The sequence below is a fragment of the Zosterops lateralis genome (assembly GCF_965231275.1).
Source record: "Zosterops lateralis genome assembly, chromosome: 17".
Classification (NCBI taxonomy): domain Eukaryota; kingdom Metazoa; phylum Chordata; class Aves; order Passeriformes; family Zosteropidae; genus Zosterops; species Zosterops lateralis.
The window spans coordinates 2,565,337-2,590,273 of record NC_139777.1 but is presented as its reverse complement, the minus strand read 5'-3'; the positions used below and the strand labels follow the sequence as shown (position 1 = coordinate 2,590,273).

General features: G+C 46.3%; 1 protein-coding gene across 8 annotated transcripts in view; it reads right to left on the bottom strand.

The window, feature by feature from the left end:
• The window catches only part of PITPNM2 (phosphatidylinositol transfer protein membrane associated 2), a 121,009-nt gene extending 98,686 nt beyond the window's left edge, over positions 1-22,323 (bottom strand). For all 8 annotated transcript variants that reach the window (XM_083873575.1, XM_083873581.1, XM_083873577.1 and 5 more), the window contains exons 1-2: positions 22,265-22,323; positions 7,779-7,878 (exon numbers count right to left, since the gene is read on the bottom strand). The gene's annotated coding sequence lies outside the window, so the exon portion shown is untranslated. The remainder of the gene's footprint in view (positions 1-7,778; positions 7,879-22,264) is intronic.
• Positions 22,324-24,937: the final 2,614 nt, after the last annotated feature.

Genomic DNA, 24,937 nt, shown 5'->3' with positions numbered 1-24,937 from the left:
GTCTGTCAGTGCTGGTGAATCCTCCTCTCCCCTCACAGCCCCTGCACAGGGATTAACACACAGAACACGCTGCCTCGGTAGGAACTGGAATTCCCTGGAGATTCCACTCGGGGCTGTGAAGCTGAGATACCACCACAAGTGGCCCTGAGACACTCTGAGCGCTGGGGTTCAGCCAGGTTATCTCCCTGATAACCTCCTGCAGCCCGGGGCCGTGTGTGCAGCGTGACATCCACGCGCTGAGGCTCCAGAGGACGGGAATCCAGACTTGGCTGTGGCTCATCATTTCCCAGCACTGCCTGAGTGCCACGGAGAGGGAGCCGGGCTGGGTTCACAGGGATGCGTGTGCTCTGTCTGACTGCATCCATAACAACGAGCTGCTGCACATTTACAGCTCCCCTCCTTCCTGAAAAATTGTATTTTCAGCCAGATGACACGCTTCTGATTATTAAGAAAGATCTCTGTATACCCCAGGAATTAATCATTTCTCTACTCTGCTAAAACTCATGACAACGTCGCCTTGGCGCTGGAAAATCAACTGCAGTCACAAAGATATGCAATTCAAATTTTTCATACATTCTTTTACTCAGGTGGAATCCTTCTCTGCAATCATCAAGGTTTTATTGGATCTGGCATAAATATTCAATCCATGATGCTCATCAGTCTGGTTAGAGAGAGGTGGTGGGGGTTCACTTCAAGTCCCAGGGCAGGTTCTTTTCACACCCATCACATTTTGCTTTTAACCTCCATAAAAGCAGGGTTAGATCCTAAACAGGTCCACCCACAATGACACAGGGGAGCTTGAAATGGATGAAGATGACAATACAAGGAAAGAGAACCTCAAAGCAAGACAGTTTAATCAGACAAGGGTATATTCCATGCAATAAAATAAGCTAATCACCCTTATCCACATTACATCAAATATCTTTTACTTCCAAAGTCCTCAAAGCTGCAGAGTTTTCAGTTACCTTTTCCCCGTTTCCTCTAGGATTAATACTCTTCCTTAGCAATCTGCTGCCAGCTGCTGCATGGCCTCTCTGGATATCATGAATTAAATTCTTGGGTTTTCTGACTTTTTCCACTGTTAGAAGGACATTTATCAGGTTAAGCCCAGATTTCTTCCCGTCTTACCAGCAGAGTTTTGGATGACTAATCAAAGGACTGAATATATTTTAAAGATTTAATTCTCCCTTCACTATTTATACTAGTCAATGTCACTTTGACACTATTCTGGCTTTTCACTGCAAAAAACTTTCCAACTCAAATTCCCTTAAAACGAACACGCTCTCATAGCAGACAAGTGCCATTTGCTCCATCTTGCCCTCCCCCAAGTTAGCTTCAGCTGTCACCAAAAACACAGTAAGCATTTTCCTCCTTGGGAACTATGTGTTCTTGCAGTTATATTCAGTGGACCAGAAGAGTCTGGCATCGGAAAAAGAACTATCTGATTTCTTGGACTCACTGCAAGAGAACCTGTCTTGGCCAGGCACAGTTATAACCACCAAGGATTCAGCTAAATTAAAGATACCCTGGGCAATGAATGCTGGCCGTACAAAAAGTGATCAGGCAATCACCCACCTGAGATACAGCTGTGGGGCTCTGACTGCTCTCTAAAGGGTGTTTCTTCCTGCAGTTATTTATAACAGTGAGCAAAACACTTTGTACATTAGCGTGAATATTTTCGGAGGCATCTATGAATTGCCACCATTATTTTAGTAAACAGAAAGTTGTCAACAGCTCTTGGGAACCTTTCACATTTTCACCTTTCTGTTTTCTGTGTGTTCAGATCTGAAAGCATGTTTTTCAGCTTAATTCAGACTCAGCACTTAAGGTCATATCTACTATTTTCGCCATGGTCCATGCTGCCTTTTTTGATCTACATTACCCAGAATTTCTAGTTCTATGCCCAGTTATAAGGAGGGAAACATGCTCTGAAAAAGCAGCTGCACCTTAGAGCTGCCTTGAGATACCAAACCTCGCAGTGCTCCTTTATGCCAGGAACTGCCACATTCAGATGGCTGATCCTTGTGTGGCAATGCTCAGATATCACAGAGGATGTGAGGAAAAAGTACAAAAATAAAAAACACACTTAAACCATCTTCCTAAAAACCTGCTCAGGGCAACAGTTTTTTCCCAGGTAATTCTACATTTCCATCTTCTGCCTCACCATGTGCCAAGCCCAGTCCTCAGGCACAGACAGCTCCCACAACTTCCAAGCAAGTGAGGTCTCCACCCAGACCTGCCTCTGCCTTAAGTGCCCTTCTCTCACTTCATTAATTGCCCCTTTCCATCACAGTGTTATGCCATGGTAAAAGCAGATCTGGAACACATCTGCAGCCTTCTGTCCCCTCCAGGAAAGGCCCAGCATCTCACTGGAATAGCAATGAATGTCAGGGTGAGTTGAGCATCTGCTCTGTGCTGTGCTCAGGACAACCTTCTCCACAGAGCTTTTCCAGGAGGGGTTGTTCATCAGGTCTTATTTTTAAAGAATCTGGGCCAAGTCATCCCTGCTGTAGCTTTAATGACGTCAATGAGCTACAGCAGGGGTGAAATTGGGCCATTATTTTTTATGTCCATATGTCCTGTGCCTATTAAAGAAAAAAAAAAAACACAAAAGAAGATCAAGGAAGAAAAGTTATTGAATCAAAAGACTACCAGGTGCAGAGATTAACATCTAGATGTGGAATGTTCCTCTTTTGTTCCTGCTGTACATTATAAATATAACAGTTTATGGAAAATGAAATACTTCTGTAGTGTCAAGGTACAACGCGAGTTCTTGCAGTGACAAATTACATTCACATTTTGTATCCTGTTTGGATAAAAAAGCCAACAGAAAAAATCATTACCAGGAAAAGGTCTCTTCAGAACTCCACAAAAAGTGAGCAACACAAAAGTTGCCAGTGTTAGTGTCTCCTCTCTAAGCCAATATTCATCACACCCAGGACATCACCACCAAGTAGGAAAGCCCAGTGGACCTTGTCCTGAGCTCATTTATTAGTAAATCCAAAACATTATTATACAAATATCAAAAGACAAAAATATGAGAACGTTAAGCCTGAACAGTGTTTTCTGTGAGTATGCAAAGCCTCAAACACCAACATGAGAAGGGACACAGCTGAGGAGCCCAAACCTGCAGATGTGAGACACCAGCTGTGAACAGCAGCAGCGACAGCCACGATTCTGTGGGGATTTTCAGAAGGCTGAACTGCACCATCAATCTTGAGAAAATGTGCAAACAAGTTTACCACCCCCATGCCCCAGCCCATGGGGTACTGTCCAGGATGTGAACACGACTCCAGCTCACCAGACCACAGCCAGCAAGACCCAGAAACACAATTTCTCAACTCCGCACTTTAAGCCCACTTAACTGACATTTGAGAGTATGAGTAACCATATTCAAAGGGACACAGGAAAAATTACTCACCCACACGTCTATAGAGTCAGGCTGATGCACCTTTTAAGGCAGACAGCAACTGCCCAGCAACAGCCCCAGATCACAGGAGCTGGTGTTCAGGGCCTCTGCTTTGTAGATAACTTCTATTTCAAAGCTTTATAGAAGATTCCTTTGAAATCTTTGACCCTAATTATCCAAGTCGCTGCTTCAGTCAAAGACTAAGTCCTCTCTGCAAAGGCCTTTTTTCCAATTGCTTCCCCTTTGCATTAATGAGCTCTTTTTCCCACAATAAGCTACAACAGTTGGAGGTTTTGTTTTTGTTTTTATTTTCGTTCCTCTCCTCCCTCCTCCTCTCCCATTCCAGCACTGGAATCCAAATAACTTGAGATGAAAAACGTGTGACCTCCCAAGCCTTTATTTACAGTATCACAAACCACAAGGGAAGGTTCTGTCCAAGTTTTCCAGCTGGAATGGGAACAGCAGGGAAAAAACGTGCCCTCATTTTTTTGCAGCTGTGATATTTAACACATCACAGGGGAGAAGGGTGGGAAGGAGAATTAGAAGCCAGTAATGATGCCATGGAAATATGGGATGAAGTGTCTCAGCCACACAGGTAGGTTCACATGATGACATCTTTTCTCCTCAGAAATCAACAGGGCTTTGCACATGCAAATGTAACAGCAAAACCAGTCTGACACACATTTAATGGCTTTACTTTTTCACTTCTACATTGAACCAGATTGTAAAATAGAGAAAAATTTTGGACTCCACCTAAGTTTGTATCAGTGCTGTAATGATCTCTCTTTGTGCCACCATCCCCCAAAATTATAACAAAGACTTTGTCAAAAAAGAGAAGCCTAGCAGCAACAGAATCTTCCTTCAGATATTTAACCAGCACAGAAAAACAAACACAAATGAAGGAGGTTTAGATCTATAGAAAGTTACTTGCAGCAGGAAACTGTCAGTTAGTTTGTGGTTACAACCACAGCAGCATCACAGCCCTTTCCTCCCAGTTAAAGACGTGCGTCCAAACAGTTCCTCGTGTCTTGTGTTTCTATTGTAAAAGGAGGAAAAACCACCAAAACAAAAACTCACTCATTTCCATGAGAAATTTCACAGTGCCACATTATACAGGAGATTCTGTAGATCCCTTCTTTTTGAAAAGGGATCCTTCTGTACCTTTCCAAGCATCCTGTCAGGTCTAGATGGGTTTACCTGTAACTCTCTCCCACCTTTACAAGAAACCATTCCCCTTTCCTCACCTCTCAGCAGCTCCTCCTTCTCCCTGCCTGGCACAGTAACAAGTGCCACACTAATCCAGGGACAGGGGAACGTCACAATTGTGCTGCTCCATTATGCTGCCAAACAGAGTTCCATTACAAAAGCCACCCAGCTCCTTGGAGTGTTATCCCCTTGATCTAACTCTTTACAGTGAGTTTTTCAATCCAGTTGAAGGATCCAGTTTGAAGACAGGTTCCTCCACATTTAGTTGGTTTCCACAAATCAACCCCTTTACAAGAGATTCGATTCTCATGTCATGGGTCCCACATTAAATCCCCTGGTAAGTACAAGGTGCAGAAAAAGTAAGGTTCAGGCCCAATTTGTGTTCATACAAAAGGAGATAAGGCTCTGGAAAGAGAAAAGCTGGTCACATCACACAGCCAGGGGTGGAAAATCACAGCCCAGCATGGCACAGGGACAGGGACAGGTGCTGCAGGCAAGGCAGGGAGAGCTGGAAGGACATTAGAAGGAGGCAAAAGCTGTGCTTCCCTTTGCCAGGACACAACACGTTCCTCCAGTGACGTTACAAATTGCTTGGAGGACACAGTTCCTCAGTGCACAAGTCCCCTGTCCCCAGCCTGCCTCACGTCTTTTCAGCCACCCTTGGATTCAACCTCATCTACCTTCCCCTCTTATTATCCTCCTGCCTCATGTCAGCCTCTGCCTCTTCTTACAGACAGAAAACACCCATCCCACCCAGGCTTCTGTGACTGCAGGAGCAGTGGCAGCACAAAAAGGCAGCACAGTGCCCCTGGACAGCTGGAAGAGGAGGATGCTGAGGGACAGAGCAGCAGGTCCAGCCTCATCCCATATCAACACCATCCATCTCCTCATCACACTGGATGATGTGGAGATTTCATTCCCCCCTGGCTCCCTGCCCAGGTCCCACAGCTCCCAACATCACCACCATACACAGCTCACGTCCACACACTCATCCCTTGGGCTCACGGCAGGGATTGAGGACACTTTCCTAGATTTTGAAATGCAAAATACTCCCAAGGATGACTTGCAGAAGAGCATTCTCCCAACATTTTCACTCTGTCCAGCAGTTTGGATTGGAAGCCTCCAGGTTTGGAAAAAACAAAGGGCTGCAGAGCAATGCTGGCAGAACAGAGGGGGAAATTTCCATTTTCCTGGACATGGTGGTTCAGCCTTTTGTCTCCATGAGCACTGCATTCCCTGACAAGGTTTAAAACCCATTTCTCTCCCTACATTCCCTACCTGCCAACTCACAGACGTTACTCCTCTCTGGTGACGCAAGAGCAGGGATTCATTTTCCTGTGAAAACCGTTCTGGAGGCAATTTCCCCTCACCTACCCAGAGAATTAATGACCACTTGGGCACCTCATCAGCCCTGTAAAATCCTTCAGGGAAGTGAAATGAATGGAGCCTCAGCCCTGGGGCAAAGCAAACCCTAAGCTCTGCCAAGGATTGCATTTCTTCTCTGCTGTTACTGCTAATTCAGAGAAAAAGGCTCCCTCTACAACAGCCTGTGGGGGAGGGTGTGACCTAAAACAGGAGGCAAAGCTCTCTCGGGATACAGATGTTCCCCCTCAGCACAGCAGCACAAACTCACATGGAAATTAATGCCTCTCTGAGCATAAACTCCTCTCTTAAAGCTGTTGCTGGCAGCTTTTGATCCCAGAGAAACCCTGCAGTGGGCAGGCAGGAGCTGCTGGGCTCTCTCCCAAGGAAATCAGGTATTTCACAGAGGGAAAAGACACAGCACTGGGAGCAGCCTACCCAGCCTGGCACTGGGCTCTGCTAATTCCAAGGAGAGACTTCAGGAAGGAAATCAACCTGGAGAATGGCAATGAATTCACTGGGAGCCAATTTCCTGACAGGAGACAATTAAGGTATTCAAATCACCCCTAGTTTTCAACAATTTCAGATAAAGATATTGCATGTTAATACAGATGTCACTGCAGTCTCAGTGTAACTGCAGTGACCCCGAGGTATAAACCCAGAGAGACTGAAAACATATTTCAGCCTGGTAAGTGAACAGTCTCAGATCCAAACTCATTTATTCTTTCTCTTCTTCCCAGGAATTTGTTGCTCTTGAAGCAAAACCTGACAATTGTTAAGTTTTAGTATCACCCCAAAGAAACATTTGGTAAAGTGAAAAAGACCATTTTTGATAAAGGAAAAAAACACTTATGTGCTGAGCAATGTCCTGGAGGAAAATAAGAAGATGCAGAACCGTGCAGTCAAACTAAAGGCTGACACACTGTCTACCAAAAAACTCCAGGCACTAATTTTGTAGGGAGAGTTCACACTATGAGATACATTTCTAGAATTCACACAAGGGGTTTGGATGGAGCTGGACACACACAGTGAACCCCCGAGCAACACACCAAAGGTTACAGCATAAGGCAGCAGCAGGTACAGACAGTCATAAAAAACCACAATCTCTTCACTTTTATTTGTTAAAAGCCACCATGGGTAACTGCTTCCCCTTCCACACTGTTTATTGGGAAGTTCTGCATCTCAATCCTATTGGCAATGTAAAAACAAATTTAAAGTTCAGAGGACAAAGAAACTACACCTGGTGACAAGTTTAAAGTTCAGAGGACAGAGAAACTACAATTTGATGGTAGTAAATGAGGCTGTACTACTGTTTATATTGCAACACAAACAAATCAACAAGGTTAAGATGCTTTTTGAGGAAAAAAACTTACCCAAGATTTAAATTAAAAATTATGTTAATTGCACATCCTGTGTAGCCATTGTCCCTTTTAATTTATTTATTTGAAAGATTTTGAACAGACAAGGATGCTCACTAAGCAGAAAAAGGCAAGGAGTGTGAGCTTTCTTTCAGAAGAAGTTTATTACCAATGCACACATCTGTGCAATTTAAGCCAACCATGTCCTGTGACTGCCAAGCCTTTCTCAAAGAGCTCCTGCAGCCACTCTCTGGCCTCCATTTCATCATGTTTTCCCCAAGCATTTATTCAAGTGGAACCCAAGCTAAGGTTAATCCCCTCTCACCAGCAGCGAGTTAGTATCCCTCAGATAAATTACCATTCTCCCTAGTAACATCTAAATGGGTTTTTTTTCTGACCCAGAAGAAAAAGAACAGGCATCCAGCTGAAATGTCAGAACCTACCTTCTGCAAAAAATCTCTCTAGATGCTTGTGAATGCAGGAGGGAGCGAAGACAGCATTGCTGATAAAGGATGTCACTGTTGGTCCACATGTGTCAACATCCTAGAAAAAGACAGAACACAGTTGCTGAACTGCCATGCCCATGGGAAATCAAGAGCAAGAATAAAGCTGCATTATTTCTCCAGCTACACCATGCTAATGGCTCCTATGCAAACAACATAAAGCTACAACATTTTATAATTGCATATCAGAGTTTCTCTGCAGACATCCCTCCGGTATGTCAGAAATTCAATACGTGATGGTAGGCGGCAATGAGCACCTCAGGGATTTAAAGTGTGTTCCAAACCATGAGTCATCGTCATCTCCAACTCATGGAAATTAAGAAGGGGAAAAAAAAATAAAAAAAAAAAAAAAAGAGAGAGAGAAGAAAAAACACACGCGTTGCACTGACCACTCTCACGTGCTCCCTCTGTACAGCATTTCCCTTCTAAACTCGGAGCTCAGTGACTTCCACAGACCCAGCACATCACAGATTCCTCCAGGGAGGCCCCAGAGCCTGGATCCCACATTTGAGGGTGGAAGCAGAGCTGAGGCTGCCCTCATAACCCCCACAAATCCTTCCACACCTGGAGGATCACAGAGACAGCAGCTCCAACAGGGAACAAAGACAGGGCTGGTGAACCAGCAGCACCCAGGAGGGCAAATCCAGGTCGGGAAAGCCCAGACACTCCATTTACATTCCTGTTCCAGCCACCTGCTCTCCCCCAAGGCTGATTTTTGTCAGGAGGGCTGAGGGCAGAAGGAACCTCTAACCTGCAGAGCAAGTTATTGTTTTGCTCATCATTCCAAGCAGCCCCGTTGTCTTTTTAAGAGATTCCTTCAGGCAGGCTCATCTTTACCTCCAATTACTGCAAACTGGCTTTAATGCTGCTTTTAAAGCAGATGGGTTGCACTTTAGGGCACACACCTGTGCTCTCCACTCCCCTCTCTACTGATGATCTCCCCAAGTATATCCAGGTTCCTTTAGGTCTTCTTTAATGTCTTGGCTTATCCTTGTTTCTCTGTCCTCCAAGCAGCAGCCAGAGCAGAGCCAGGGCTCTCACAGCACTGGTCTAACAGGGTGATGGAGGAGGGAAGGTTGGAGTACATCCCACAAGTCACCCATGGACCCCCCAAAACCCACATGCTCACATTAAAATTGCCTCTATCTCACTGAGCTCCCCATCAGCAGAAATATCCTTTCTCCTTTCAGGTCAGGAAGGGCACAGTTGTCCTCCCTAGCTCTCCTTCCCAGCAGCAGGAGCTGTGTTTTGCACTGGAACATGCAAATCTGGGACTACAACCACACAAATAAAAGCACATCTCCTCGACTGGGACTTGGACCCAAGCCTTAACACCAGCACCTGCTACCAAAGCGTTACACAAAAAATAAATAAAACATCAATACACGCTGTTCCCTCCACTAAAGAACCTGAAATGCTTGGAAAAACCATCAATACCTTTAGCTGCAAACGCTGCTTCAGTTAACATAAATTTATGTCTTGCCAACAGCTTAAAAAAAAACCCCAGTAACTGATCTTCACTCTTGTAACTTCTTGCACAGCAATTTAAAAAAATATAATAGAGTTTGCCCAGGTCAGACCCATCCTGGAGGAAGAGCAAATGTGAATAACGTTTCAGGACCATTAATCTCAGAAATCTCACCAAGAGCAAGCAGCCAGACAGCTTAAAAATATATTTAGTCCACAAATGCTTATTAACGTCATTTGCTGATTCACAGCTGAGCCAGGAACACAGAGCCCAAATGCCACTTCTGCTTTCCCAGGCCGGGTGGCAGTAATAATAATAATAATAATAATAATAATAATAATAATAATAATAATAATGTTGAAAGTGTTGGGCACCAAGTTGCTTATCCTATCTCAAAACTTTCTGTGATGCAACTTTTAGATTGCAGCTGCCAGAACTGGAAACCACAAGTCCAGTCTGTGGCTCTGTGGTTTAGGATCCAATCAGAATTTATCTGAAATTTAATCTTAGTTTTCTTTTCTTTCATTGACTACTGATCTTGTTGCCACTGTTAATACAGTCAAGACTAGAAGATAAATAAAATTAATTCTTCAAGCTCAGAACAAAATTAACACTGAAAATCACCACTACTTTTAAAATTACATCCTCTTTATAACTGAAGAAAAAATATTCAGTAATTTTATACCTTTGCCAGTATTTTGTGTGCGTGCTTTGGGTCACAATTAACCCCCTAAACTCCTAAGGAATGATTTAAATAAAAATTCTTTTCATAAAATGAAATGTAAAGTGTTTCATCCCCTACTGTTATATACAATGCAATGATGCAAAGCCCAAAGGACTTTTTCTCTGAAGCAACTATTCAAATCTGTATGATGGAAATATATTTAAATATATCATTTTAATCTTGCTTTGCCTTTGAATTTTAAATGCCTTTTCATGAAAGCAAATATTCCATTAGTCCCTTTTAGCCATTCTACCACTTTGATTTGCAAGTAAACAAGAATCCTCACATTACCTTTCTCTTTCAAAAGGATTCATTATAACTCTGTAGTTTCTAACTCCAGTCTGATTGAGCCCTTCCAATTTTTACAGGTTATACAATAATCCATTCCTCGAGCCATTGGGATTTGTCCATATCCATTCTCTCTCCATTTTCCACAAGCAACACAAATTCCTCTAGGTGCTGTATACACCATCCTTCCAAAAGAACTACCCAGGAAATCCACATTTTGGTAAATAAAATGCAAAAAACGGAGTCAGAACAAGCTCTTGCTCTCTCTGTCTGGCTTTGCTGAGCAAGGAACAGTTCTCAGGATTAGCAGGGCCTGGACACAGCACTTCAAAGGGGTTCAGAGTTTGAGTGAGGCCAATCTCAAAGCCCCCCAGGGAACCTGCAAACCTGGAAGAGCAGCAACAAAGCCTCCTCCAGCTAAGAAAAATCAATCTTCCTTCCTCTTTTTTTTTGTTCTGGGGTTGGGTTTTTTCCCCTGTGTTGTGGATTAGGGAAGGATGACAAAAGTTCTTCTTTTCAGTGACAGTAAGTCTGTAGCAATTGTCCCAAACAGAAAAACTGAGTTCTCTGCACACTTGTTAATGGTACTGCAATCAAAAGTGATTAAAAGCAAAAACATTTCTGTACAAGAGAAACGGAAAGTATTGCCTCTGGGAAAACAGAAACACTAGCATTTTCTCTGCAGCAAACACTAAAAGTAATAGATAATTAATGTAGCCTAGGACATTATGACATCTATGAAACTTGTTTTCTGGAATAATCATAAACAATTCACCTTGACTGTATTCCCAAGTCATCACTTTTTAAAGTCACTGCAGTTTGCAGAGGCCTTGCTGATGCTATTCTTAATTTACTTATTTTTAGGTGTGAGAACAGATTACCAAGGCAAAATTTAAACTTAAAAATTGTCAAGTTTTCATCCTCTTCTATAATCATTAACCCTGTCTGCATTTCAGAAACATTTTGTGCTAAAAGGAAACCAAGCACACAGTTAAAACTGCTTCTACTTTCGAATTAAATCCCCAAAGTGTGGGAGGATTCAGCATTGTTAAACAAGGGGCACATTTGTCCAAACCACCAGGAAAAAGCAACGCAACAAAAGCACAGAAATGTGAGTTAATGCAAGAGCTCCCAAAAGGCTGCAACAACGTTTTTATTATGGGTGATTTGCAAAGAGGAACGTTACAAAGTCCTCAAAAGGCTTTCAGGGAAGTGTCTCTCCAGGGAACTGGAGCAGCCCAGAACCGAATCAAAGACCACAGTTTGGTTCTGGAGCAGCACAACAGCTCAGCAGCACCTGAGGCACAGGAAAGCAGACCAGAGTTATTAATAGACAGATTCACATGTAAATATCTTTGGCAAAGAGGCAGAGGTGCCACACGGCTCGGTTTTAGCAGCGACGTTGAAAACACCACATTGCACTAACAGAACTGGCATTTACCTTTCCACGGAGGATGATTAATTAATTATAAGATGCTTTCTGAAGGCTTCTCTGCTGAACTGATGTGCTGCACTTCACTTTCCAGTCCGTCCAGGAGGCACCATTGCTAAACTAAATCAGTTTATACTGGTGGGACAGGCAGGGCTCCCACCTCACCATGACCTGGACAAACACACCTGGTGACAACCCCAAACCACAACTCACCAGCCTTGGGCAACAGAGCCCTGCCAAGCACAGGCAATAAAACGGTTTCTGCACCAACAGCATTGTCTTGCAGGGAGAAATGAACCAACACAACTGTTCCTCATGATCACCACAGCTGGTCCAGCTCAGCCTGCTCTTGCCCAATCTGCATGAATAAATTCTAAGCCTTACCAAGTGTCAGCTGTGGTCAAACACCACATGCCCATGGTTTGGGAGCATCAGTTTCAGACCACAGAGAGTCTCCAGAGCCTTTTATCCTCAGAAAAGGTGGTTTCTGTTCTCCTACCAGCCACCCTAAAGCTCTAAAGGGGATATAAGTGAGCAACTAAAAATCAACAAACCACAGGGAAATAAATTCAAAATCCTGAAGAATTCTAATCGGAGGAACAGGCTCCAGGACGTGCCAGGAAATTAATCAACATGCAAGAGAGATGCAGCAGTTAAGTGGAAAATACGAGCAGCTTGGAAAGGCACCGAGACCGTTTTTCCCTCTCTGATGTTTGCAGCATCTGGACCCTCGAAGTGCCCCGGGGTTACATTCCCAAAGGAGCACAAGGTCCTGGCTGCACTGTGAGCAGCCAGACCCAAGGGAAAGGGAGGGAAAACAAACAGCAAAATGCTTCCAGAAGCTGCCTGGGCTCTGGACCCTGCTGTAGCTATAATGAGCTTTTTTTTTCATTTGCCAAGAGCCCTCTCCTTCCTTCCTTAGAAGTCATTAATCCTTTCCTAAAAGTCTTTATTCCCTTATATGAAATGGGAAGTGTTACAATCCATCGCTCTGATCAACAGCAAGAAAAAAATATTTAAAAAAACCCCCAAACTCTACAAGATTTTTAGAAACCTCACACCAGTCTATGTAAAACAGGAAGAGTGACATTTAATATCACACGAAGCTGGCAAAGCTGCTCCCTACACACATCACCTTCCCAAACCTCCCTGCTGCCTCCAGGGTGGGATCCCAGGAACCAGCACCAGCAGCCCCTGCTGGGCACTGGGATTGCTTTGGGCTGTGCAGATCTTAAAAAGAATCTATTTAGTGTCATGCTTCAGACTCCCCTCTGAGAGCAGTAAAACCGACAGGATTTTTTTTCTTAAAGAAGAAAAAAAATAAAATCCTCTGGGTGGGTTCAGCACCTATGTATGCCAAAGGCATTTTGTGTTTTATTCATCACCCCGTGAAGGTTTCTAAGTGACTCAGCCAGACAGGGTCTCCACAAGCAGGTTTCAAGAGGATCTTTTTTAAAAAAAATTGTTTTAATTCAGCTGTTTGATTGGTATTACTTTCCAGTCATTTCTAGCCAGGTATATTTCAAACAGAGAACTCTATGTCAGCTTCCACCTTGCCCCTTCCCTTACAAATGTAGCAATTAGCACAGAAAAATTAGTCAATTATGCAGTATTTCACCTGAAATAAAGCAGCTCAAGAAATAAAACACCATTTAATTGGTAGCTGACAGCCAGGGAAGGAACACAGTGGCTCAGTAACGTGCTTAAACAGGGTCTGAAATCCATTCCTAGCCCTTGATGGAAGCCTGTCCTTGTCAATGAAATCCACAACCCATAATAATGCTCAGTATTGTGCTTTCATCCTCTGTTTTATCAGAGCTCATCTGCTGATCAATGAGGAGTCCCACAGAATAACACTCTGAATTTCAATGTCAACACAGCAGTACTGTGGTAATGATCGAAAATATTTACATATTGCCTCATTGATCGTGGGGTGTTCTCTTCCAACCATCTGGCTACTGGGCACTCATCTTTTTTATTATTTTATTTTATTTTTTAGGCCTTTACAACTATTTCAAGCAGGTTATCTTGACAGCTAACTTCCAGCATTCCACCTGAATCAGGTTTTCCTGTTATTTTTAACCCAGGACATCAGCAACACCATTAATCAATTTCATCCCATCTCCACTAACGGAAAAAATAATTTTCTAACCAAGGACAAACCCCCCAAAACCCCCAGCAAACACCTGCTCTTTGATGTGCCAACTCAGCTACAAGGTCTCGTTTTTAATGTGACTCAAGGGTGTCACCATCTCAACAAGGGATGAGTCAAATGGAAATATGTCCCTGACTCTGCTCCCGCTGCCAGCATGGAAGCAAGAAAGGCTGCCAGGGTTGTTTTTCCCACCTCCAGATGGAATATCCCTTGATCCCTGCAGTGCAGAGCCCTGGGCACGCAGCACAGGCCTGGGGTGATGCTCCCTGAGGAAATGCTCAGGTTTTCTGAGCCTGGTGGTTCAGAGCAGGGGCTGCAGGAATAAAAACCAGCACCAGCCAATCTCCCTTCCCTTCTCCCAGCTGAGCCTGTGCACCCTGACAGCCCCCAGTCTATCCCACTGTCTCCCATGGTGATGGATTTGCTGCACCCTCCACCCCCTGCAGCTCCAGAGACCCACCTGGAGACAGAAACTCTGGGGAGAAATTGGGATTTAAGCCTCAAGAAAACGCAAAGAAAAGCAAAAAGCACCTCCCTGCAAAGTGCTCTGAGCACCAAGGTGCTGCACCCCTCCCAGAACAGCTCAGCCAGTTTCCACTCAGCTCTCAGCTCGCTGAGCCCAGGTTTCCATGCAAAAATGAATTTTTAAAAAGCTTGGAAAAGCTTATCCATGTGCATTCTCCTAGGAAGCTTATGAGCAAGTTAAAATAAAATATGCAGGAAAGACTAACATCTACAAGATCTACAAGGCTGCTGCAATAGACCTCAGCAGGGAACTTGCTGAGAATATTAAAAAGGTGGTTCTCAAACAGTTGTCAAACTGATTTCAAGGAGTTTTTTAGTGGCTCCAAATCTGTTTATAATCAGAAGCTGACACTCATGGCTGCTGCTACCATAAACTTGATTTGGGAAGAATGGGAGGTCTGAGAGCCAAACCATACTCAGTCTTCAAACCTGAGTGAGGAATGAAAATCCTCACTCAACACCGTTTAGCTGATGATTTTGGTAACAACGTTTAAGACAAAGCATCACCTGTTTTTGTTTTTTTTTTCCGTTCTACTTTGATAACAAGGAATACAACACAAGTTCTATCAGCAAAATGACATTCAGACAACAAAAGACAGAGCAGGGAGGGGGAAAGTGCTCTGACATATCTGCCTTTGATAATACAGATGCTCCATTAGACAGTGAAATAAATCTCCCCTTTATGTCAAGCTCCTTTTTCTGCTGGGGCACCTGTACGAAGGAACAGGCAGGAGGACAGAAAGCTCTTTCCTCTCCATCCTCTCTGCCCAGATGTTTGGCAGACATGAGGCAGAAGATCTGACCTAAAGATATCCAAGTGCCAACCCCCAGCCAGGCAAGTCAAACCATCTCTCCCTGCTCTAAACAAAAGTATAAATGAAAACTGGGAAGCCAGTGCAACACACAGGAGCCGAATGGAAAAGTTTAATCCTTCAAGGAGGCTTGTCCAAATATGCTCTTTCTTCTCACAGTGGGCAGCAGGTTAGATAAAGGTGTCCCTTTTAAAAATTATTTAAGGCATTAAATGGAAGCAAATGAGAGCATTAAAATTGTTTTAGTCCCAATAGAAACAGTTGTGCCCCAGGCTAAACACATTTTTGAGGATATCTGATGGAAGATGTTTACTGTTGTTGAAGTTAAAACACAGAACAATGTTTTACAATCCAGAGACAGGTTAGACAAACAAAGAGTCCCGTGAGTCTGGAGAAATGATCCTTTAAAACAAGAGAGGGAGAACAAAACAGGCTACGTGTTCTCCATCAGTTCACTTTGGTGGATCAGAAGCCTAAAAGCCCCATGTCAGGCCTGCTCAAGAAATTAACAGGGAAACAAGGCAAGCAAAACAAAACCAGAGACAGAAAACTCAGGAATTTTAGTGTCTCTTCTGCTGAACTGTGCCTGCAACATTTCCTCTGTCTGCTCCTGGTTTACCCTTGTTCAAGACAGAAGTGATCCCTCCACCTTTGCTTGTGAAGAGCACAGAGATGGGATGGCAGAGAAAAAGCAAGTGAGAGGCCTTCCTCCCTCTCCTGCTCTTTTCCCCCGAATATCCCCGAGTTATTTACATCCTCATCTCCCAAACTCCCCCTCCAGTTTCACAGCTTGCAGCTTACTCTGCATTCCGGTGGGGACAACACATGTTGAGGCTGGAACAGCCTGTGAACGTGAGGCCGGGTCACTGAGCCCACAGAGGGAAGGATTTCCAGCTGCAGAGACCAGCTGGAAAAATAAGAGCCAGAAACACAGAGAGGCGCCATCTCTCCACCACCCTGGAGAAACCAACCTGCTCCTCCTGTGGAGGAGACGACTTAAACAGCTTGGCAACGCCTACAGCTGGTGCTCAACCTCAGATCCAGTGAAAAGATGTAAATATTTAGATTTCAATTGCATCTGATATGATAAATATAAAATCTCTATTTCCGTCTTTAAAAAAAAAAAAAAAAAAAAAAAGGCAACATTGAAATAGGTAAGCCACCCACGTGGAGAAAGTGATTCCACCGTGTTTGTACCTTGAGAAGGTTATTTAAGTTGTGGTATTGATCTTGAAATGAATTACAAGTGAAATTATTCCCACTGAGTTGTCCTCTGATGTATACACCACGTCTGTATAGAAGTGCATATGTTATTGTTTTAGAAAAAAAATTGTTTTGCTGTTTTTGCCAAACATTTGTGCCTCATGGCAGCCCATTTTTTTTTTTTTTTTACCTCTTCAGAAATGCCCACACTGTAGATAACTCTGCCTCCAATCCAAATTATCTGAAAAGACACAAAACGATCCAAACCCAGCTCCTTATGAATTGAATACCTGCACAAAACACAGCTGGTGCTGAACTGCTGCTTACCACGGCTGTGCTAGAAAAACCTGAAATCCTCCCATAACCTTCTAAAGCACATAATGGAATTAAGGCCCCTCTAACACATCCAGAGTTAAGTCATGCAAATGCCAAACTTCTTTGGAGCAGGAGATAAGGTGGCCTCGCCCCTGCAGTGCCCAGATACCTCAGCGTGCTGATGTGATTACACACTGCCACCCTCCAAATTGGTCATCGTGCCATTAAAATGCCTTCCCGGGTCACTGCTCTGAGGGTTAAGCCTGAATTAGTATCCTGAAGCTCCCTGATCGTTATGTAAGTGCCAGCAATCCAAACAAATCAGAGTTAGCTTCCCTGTCCATTATAGGAATCCCTGTCCAATGATGAATTACAAAGCTCTCAGCAGTTCATTCACTATTTTGTTCCCCAAGTCCTCACCAGCTGTGCCTTCCCAGCTCACAGCAAACCACCTCGGTTCCACTGCTGGATTTTCTGGATCTCAGTTCCCACCCCCACCATGATGAGGCCATAGAAACTGGTGGAAAATCCCTGAGCAGAAATCCCAGTACCTGGTCTCTGACTGGAGAATGAGCTGTTTAAAGAAAGCCATGAGTGGCAAATCACTTTTCCTCATCACATCAAGAGACTCCCTCCAATTCACCTAATCCCACCTATTTTCCTGCCAAAGGAGAGTTTTAAGGTTCAAGCCCCCTTTTCAGAACTCACCAGCCTCAGCTGTCCAAACACACAAAGCCAGGGCTGTAAAAGCTGTGCACAGTCCTCGCTATCCAAGGTACTCAGTACTCAGGCTTGGGTTGTTTTTGCAGGAAAACAACTTGAGGCCCACAGGGGTGCAGACTTCTGAATGTTTTAAGTCTTAAAATCTATCTGAGCAAGATTTTCTGGAGGCTGTTTAAAACCAGAAAAAAAATAAAAATAAAAAAAAAATCGAATTTGGAGTTCTCAGCCACTGTCTGGGTCAGGAGAAGCCAAACTCAGCCTGTGCTGCTGTTGGGAGACTGAGACTGTGCTGTGGGTGCCCCTGCTGCTATCAGCACTCCTTCCCCAGCCCAGGTGTGTGTGTGCTTTGTCCCTGCCCTCGGTGGCACCCTGGGCACACTCAGGGCGCTGGCATCTGTGTCCCTGCCCGGTGCCAGGTGCGAGGCTGCGGGGACAAGGGGACAATGACCCTCCCTGCCCGGCCCCCACTTTCACTAACCTGGCCCAAGGGTCCCTCCTGCTCATCCTCCTCCTCATCCTCCTCACCACGCCTGGCACAAGCCCCGAGGCAGGAAGGAGCTGCTTTCCCTCCCTTTCCCTCCTGGAAGGCCTCTCCCTGCAAACCCAGCACCTCCTTGCTGGGATCAGCTCAGGTGTGGCCAGGTGCCCCAGGGCAGGTTTTAGCCCTGTGCCAACTTCATTTCTTCCCTGCACCCAGATTTGCCCAAAAACGACTTGCCTGAGCAGCCTCTTATTTCTTCTCCCGCCTGAAGCCTGAGCCTGTGTCACACACTCAGGAAGAGCTGCAGGAAGGGGAAGCAGCAGCTCTGTCTCCAGATCCTGCCATCCCTCAGGAGGTCCCCTGCTCCTCCCCCCTTCTCTCTTTCAAAACGAAAGATCCCTTTTTTCCAACTGGTTTCTAAGTTCTCCGGTGGGATTGACTGAAGCATTTTGCTGTCAGCTTCTAAGAAGTATTTAATTAAAAGAAAAATTTAAAGCCACACCAGCAAACCCCTTTACCTATGGAAAAATGTACAATCCTGACTTGGGGAGCTCTGCCTGTTGACTTGGCATCGTGCTGATTACAACTCCCCGTAGTGACAGGATCTGGGCCAGCCCCAGGCTAGATTGTTTTCTTCTTACATTAAGAACATTCAAATATCATCCATTACTTTGTTCATTTAAATTTTCCTAGGACTCTTGGCATGGAGAGCACAATTAGAGAAGCCACATTCCCTCTCAGTTCATGGGTGAGCTCAGGCAGACTCTGCCCCAGTACAATCTTTGTGGCACTTGGATTTCCTCCAACACCCAGGAAATCAAGTTATAAATAAAAAGTGGTTTATTTATTCCCTCCCCCCTCCATTAATTATTCCATTTCCATTCACGCTGAAAACTGCAGAACATTTTTGTTTATAAGATGCTTTTGGGCTCAAAATTAAATTTAGGCATGTTTTACCAATTTGGGGAGATAAACAGAAGTATTAATTGCATCACACCCTACGTCAGCAAGTTTTAAAATTAAATGAGAAAGCATCTTCAGCATTTAGAGAAACTGGCTGTTAAGAAAACCATGAGTTGCTTTTTTCCTTCTTAAAAAATAAAAATGAAGCAAAGCAACACATCGATGCCTGTCTCTAACCTCTTCTCTTATTTGAGTCTCTAATAAGAGGAAGCCTGAAAGAAAAACACCTTAAAAGAAGAAACGTGTCTCGAGGGATCCTGCTGGTCCTGGAACAGGACATTATGGTGAATATGCATGAAAGGCATGAGTCAAACTGTACTCAGGGCCGAGCATCAGCTTTCACTTGCCATTTTCCAAAGCCTTCCACTCAGGCTGCCAAGACAGCAACTGAATGACAAGAGTTTTATGTGAATGCAGAGGGGAGATTAATGCTCTTTAGGATTAATTGGAGGGACTTTCTTTAAATTAGCTCGCTTGAAGGATGTGCTGCTTCTCTCTCTGGCCAGCTCACAGAAGCAGTAACAATTTGTGAATAAAAAGAGAGTAATTATTTAAATTCCAAACCTTTTAGCCCCGTTGTCAGTTTTAAGTTTTGAGAACTTCTATTAGGGGGGAAAAAAAAAATCAGGACAAGGTCTTTCCAAACTGGTTGCTGTCAAGTAAAATGAGAAGTTAGATAAAACTCCCACGTGCCAGATGGTAAATCACAATAAATGCTCGGGCTGTTAGATGCACAACAAGCGACAAAGCATTGACACACACCATCAGCAGCAAACCCAAAATAGAAAAGATATTTTAATAAGAAGTTGTCATTTGGGGAAAAGAGCCTCGTGAAGCTCATCAGAATCAAAAGTCATACACTGAGGGCTTCTTATTTTCTTTATCAACTCACATAAGGCTGAGAACAGCCAACAGTTTCAGGTGACTTATATCAGGCTCAGGGCTACAGGCAGCAAGAGCCTTGGAGTTCCCTATTCAGGCACCACTTCTGACCCTTTCTGCCAAGTTCTTAAAAAAATATTGTTAAAGGATACCAGGGAATTGTTTACTCAAACCATTATTGTTTCCTGAACACAGATGCCAGAAAAAGTTTTATTAAGAAGATAAACAGCTGCTACTGTACACGGTTTAGATGGCAACAAAAGCATCTAAGGGCCATAAAGGGAATAGTAAGGGAATTAAAAAGCATTTTTATGCATGAAGATGGCTAACATCTGTACGTTCATTAAAGTGGTATCAACTATGCTTTTAATTAAAAGTTAGCGACAGAAACTTAAATATGATTAATGAAGCCCAGCAGAAGTCTGCTCCATCAAAAGCAGCACAAGCTGGCTGCTCATTTCTTCCCCTCTCAGAGATGCTGCCACAACCTCAACGCACTGCAAGGACCACAGAGCAGAAATGCTGAAACGAACAACAAGCCAGGACAAGCCTGGACCGTGCTCTCATCATGCCTGGCCATCCTTTATTCCGTATAACCCGAGGAGGCGTTTCAATTACAGAGCAGCCAAAACAAGGAGCTGGTACCTGTCAGAATAACCAGGCACTCAGAGATCCAGCAGCCACCGGAGGGATGAGGTTTGACGTAGGAAAAAAAGGGAAAAGGGCTGTCCTACAAACAGCAGTTCAACAGTGGGATGGGGGGAAACCCCTCGCCCAAAAGCCAGGGCTGAACTCTGTAAGGCACAGTCAGTCCCCTTGTGTTACTCGGGAGCACAAGGCAGTCAAGGCAAAAATAAACCAGGCGATAAAAATACAGCACGAGCAGCAAAAAAAGGTGTGGGCACAGAGCAGGAATCGGTGCCATGGGGGGATGAGGAGTCCCTACAGCCACTGGTATTCTCACAGGCACTCAAACATCCGCCTGTTTAACTCCACAAAGGCAGATCTATTGCCACTGAGCGCTCACAGGTTATGTCTTCAAAGGCTGAAGATGCTTCCTTGACATCAAATTTCCTCTCAGCAGCTTCCAGACGCCCAGAGCACAGAGAAGATGGAAGCTCTCACTTTAGAGCAGGTACCCAACACATGAAAAAACTTTTTTTTTGTTTGTTTGTTTAAATACACGCTTTAAACAAACTCCACCTCAGCCGTGGCGTTTAAATGAGAAATGTGACAGAAGTGACTGAACAGGGGCGCCCTGAGCGATGCTCCAAGCCCAGGCTGAGCACCTCAGTGCACTCAGTGCTTCTGCTTCTTCAGGAGAGGCTGGGAGGAGGTGAAGGAAGGGATTTGAGCCTCCCACAGCTGGGCAAACAGCTGGAGCTGTTCACGCTGCAGCCGCGGGGCAGCAGCAGCAGCTCCAGGGATGGAGCCCAGGGCTGTTCACCAGGCAGGACTCCTTCTGTCAAGGGATGGGGAGGCCGGGAGAAAGGACTGCCAGGCCCAGCAAAAAGAATCCCTTCTTGCAGCCCATCATCCAGCTAAGGAACGGGCACTCTGCTCTTTCCAAAGGGAAGAATCTCTTCCTCCCACTCCCGCAGGGAAAAGCACGGCCTGGGGAGCACGGCCAGCTCCCGATCAGTGCCCTGACACAGGCGGGTCTGGAGCCCCCAAAGCTCAGGGGGCTGTCCCCCATTTATAACCAGACACCGGTTTATTTATTTATTCCTCGAGGCTGCTGCGGGTCTCACCCTCCTCTCCCCCAGGCACGGGAGGCGCCCCCGGGCAGCGCCTTCACCCTTCCCTTCCCTCCCCGGGCCCGTCCCAGGGGCTCCTGGGCCACCACAACACAAACCCCCCTCCGGGGGCTCTGCCGGAGCCGGATCGGTGCAATCCCAGGCTCGGAGATGCGGTACCCGGGGAAGGAGGCCGGGATGGAGCTCAGCTCTCCCGGGGGCTGGCTCCGGCCCCAACGCTCTGGGTGCTCTGTCTGTCTGTCTGTCTGTCTGTCCGTCCGCTGGTCCCCGGCTGTCCCACCAGGGCGGGGAGAGCCCGGCACCGGCCGTGCAATGCGGGACCCCGGTAACGCGGGGCTGCGGTCCGGTGTCCCCGCCGTGCCGCGGCCGCGGGGCCCTCCCGCTCACCGCCGGCTCCACCGGGAAACTTTTCCCGCCGCATCCCGGGGGAGGCCGGGCAGCCCGGCCCCGCTCAGGCCGCGGGAACCCCCCGGTGCGGGCGGGGACCGGCCGCGGCCCGCGGGGGCCGTTCCGCCTCACCGGGAGGGCCCCCGCGCCTCACCGGCCCCTCGGCGGAACCGCAGCCGCCCCTCGGGCCCGGCCACCCCGGCTGAGCTCCCCTCAGGCCTCCCGCGCTTCCCTCCCCTCTCCGAGGCACGGCCAGGTGTCGGTGCCGGCCCCGCCGCCCCCCGCCCGCCCTCAGCGCCCCCAGCACGCACCGGCTGCTCCCGGCGCTGCTCCCGCTGCCGATGCCGATGCCGATACCGATACCTCCGCGGCTCGGCGGCTGCCGTTGCCTACGGGCGGTGTCTGCTGGCTGCCGGCATTGCCGCGAGCCGCTGGCATAATCCGGGCCGGGCTCCTTCACCCGCCGGCGCTGCCGCGGCGCGGGGACGGCGGAGGCGGGGAAGGCGAGGACAGGAGAGGAGAGGCGGGCGGGCCGCCGCAGCCGCGGGGGAGGAGGAGGAGAGAGCGGGGAAAGCCGACAGCCCCCCGCGCCGGCACTGCCCTGGCCTTGCCGTGGCGCGGATTTAGGATCGATCCGCCCGCCCGGCCGGAGCCCCGCGCACCGGCGGCCCCGCAGCCGCCACTTCCTTCCCCGCGATCGCGCCGCGAGCCCCCAGCGCACAGGGCGGGACGGGGGCGCCGCCTGCCGGGCACGGAGGGGAGCGCGGGCAGAGAGCGGGACCGCCCCGCCGGGAGGGGAAAGAGCGGGGAATGAACGGGGAATGGAAGGGGAATGAACGGGGGAAAGAGAGGGGGAAAAGCGGGGAAAGAAAGGGGAATGAAAGGGGAAAGAATGGGGAAAAGACGGGGAAAGAACGGGGGAAAGAGCAGGGAAAAAGTGGGGATAGAACGGGGAATGAAAGGGGAAAGAACGGGGGAAAGAGCGGAATGAAAGGGGAAAAAGGGGAAAGAGCGGGGAAAGAACGGGAAATTAAAGGGGAAAGAACGGGGAAAGAGTGGGAAAAGAACGGGGAAAGAACGGGGAAAGAGCGGGGAAAGAACGGGGAATGAAAGGGGAAAGAATGGGGAAAGAACGGGGAAAGAGTGGGGAAAGGACAGGGGAAAGAACGGGGAAAGAACGAAGATAGAACGGGGAAAGAGCGGGGAAAGGACGGGGGAAAGAGCGGGGAAAGAAAGAAATAAAGAAGGGCTGTTGCAGGTATCCCCGGGCCGGTCCCGCCGCTGCCCGGGGCCGGTAACGGCGCCCACCGGGCTCTGCCCTCACCTGCCCCCAGCAGCGCCGGCCACTCCTCCAACTTCACTCTCTGCAAAGCTTAGTGGGGGAAAAATAATAATTCCAAAAGTTCAGCCATCGTTTTATTCAGAAAGCTCAGAAAAAAAGACCCCGCGATGAAATTTACCGTGGCCTTTTAAACCGCCGTGAATTTCCTGCGGTTGTTTTTCATTTTTTTTTTTCATTCAGGCTGCACCATCCCGGCGCTCCTTTTTCCCTCTCTGCAAAGGCAAAATACTCGCGGGTTGTTTTGTCACTGCTCCCTGCATTGCCACACTGAGTTGTAGTCCACGTTACAGCTTATGCCTAAACCTATCAATGCTACTTCTGTTATTTATTTTCTAGAGATGTGAACAAACAGAAATTTAATTTAAATCTCAGAGCTGGAGGAGTGGAAATGTTTATTATCATAGAGAAAACTATGCACAGGAGTGTCTTGCAAGGGCAGAGGAGAGCCTGAGGCTCCAGGCAGGACCTTGTAGATCTGGAAAGGTGATAAATGCCAACATAGCTGGGAGGTGTCGAGAACACAAGAGGAAGATGATTAAAGTCCTCCACAAAAGCTTCTCTGGTTATCCAGCAATCCTTATGTGTCCTCGCAGAGAGAACAAGGCGGTTTTCTCGTGTTAATCAGAAGCTGGAAGGGGATTAAAAGCAAAAGGACAATGTCCAGCAAAGGGCAGGGCCAGCACAGCCCTGGCTCCCACAGTAAACGCTCCCCCTGTCCCAGTTTTTGGTGCTTCGGGTCTGATTTTCAGGAGCACTGAGCATTCAGGCCTCCCACTGATTTAATCTGGAACTGCAGAGCCTCTGCCCCTCTGATGAATCAGGCCAAAGGCACCACACTGAACAGGTCACGCAGATATTTGAGAAGGTTGGCCTGAAAGTTTACTAAAAGCAACACTTCTACCCCCTTTCGGTGTTAAAATAGAACAGAAATAGCCTATAGAGTTCCAACAGATGGAGGAGGAACTTTTGATTAAAAAATAAATTCTGACTCACGCAATTCAGTTTTCTGGATGTAATAAAAAAGAGTCCATGAATATGAATAGTGCTGGAGAGAATGGAGTGGAGATGAAGGGAGGTTAGAAGGAGAGGCAGTGAAAGAGCTGAGCTGATTTACCTACTTGCCTCTAATGTCTGTCAGGAAAATTCTCTGGTTTTGCTGTAGCACTGATGAAAGAAAACAAGACCATTACTGGACTCATGAAATTCTCCTGTGATGGATTCCTTGGAAAAATCCCGCTGGCTGCCTGGTATTTCTGAAGAATGCTTTAAAATTGTACCTATTAAATAACAAAATAGTGGGGAAACTGCAGCTGAATAGAGCTAAGCAGGGAAGTAAAGATTCTTTTTTTTCCCCCTGCACCCCTTCTAAGTAAAAATTACCAGTGAGAACATGGAATGCCATCAGAATTGTACATCTCTTTGTGGAGACTGGAAATACATTGGAGCAAGTCCTCTCCAAGCATTCAGAAATGCAATTTCTGCATTTTAGAGTAAAGGGGAAAATGTGAAACTCCCATCTTTGACTTCTCCCCAGCTCTAATCTTGCACTGCAAGTACCCCCAGGGCAGAAGGGGTTGCAAAAACTACAGAGTTTTCGAAAAGACCATGCCTGGGTTGGACAGTCCTTCATCAAGTATCTTAA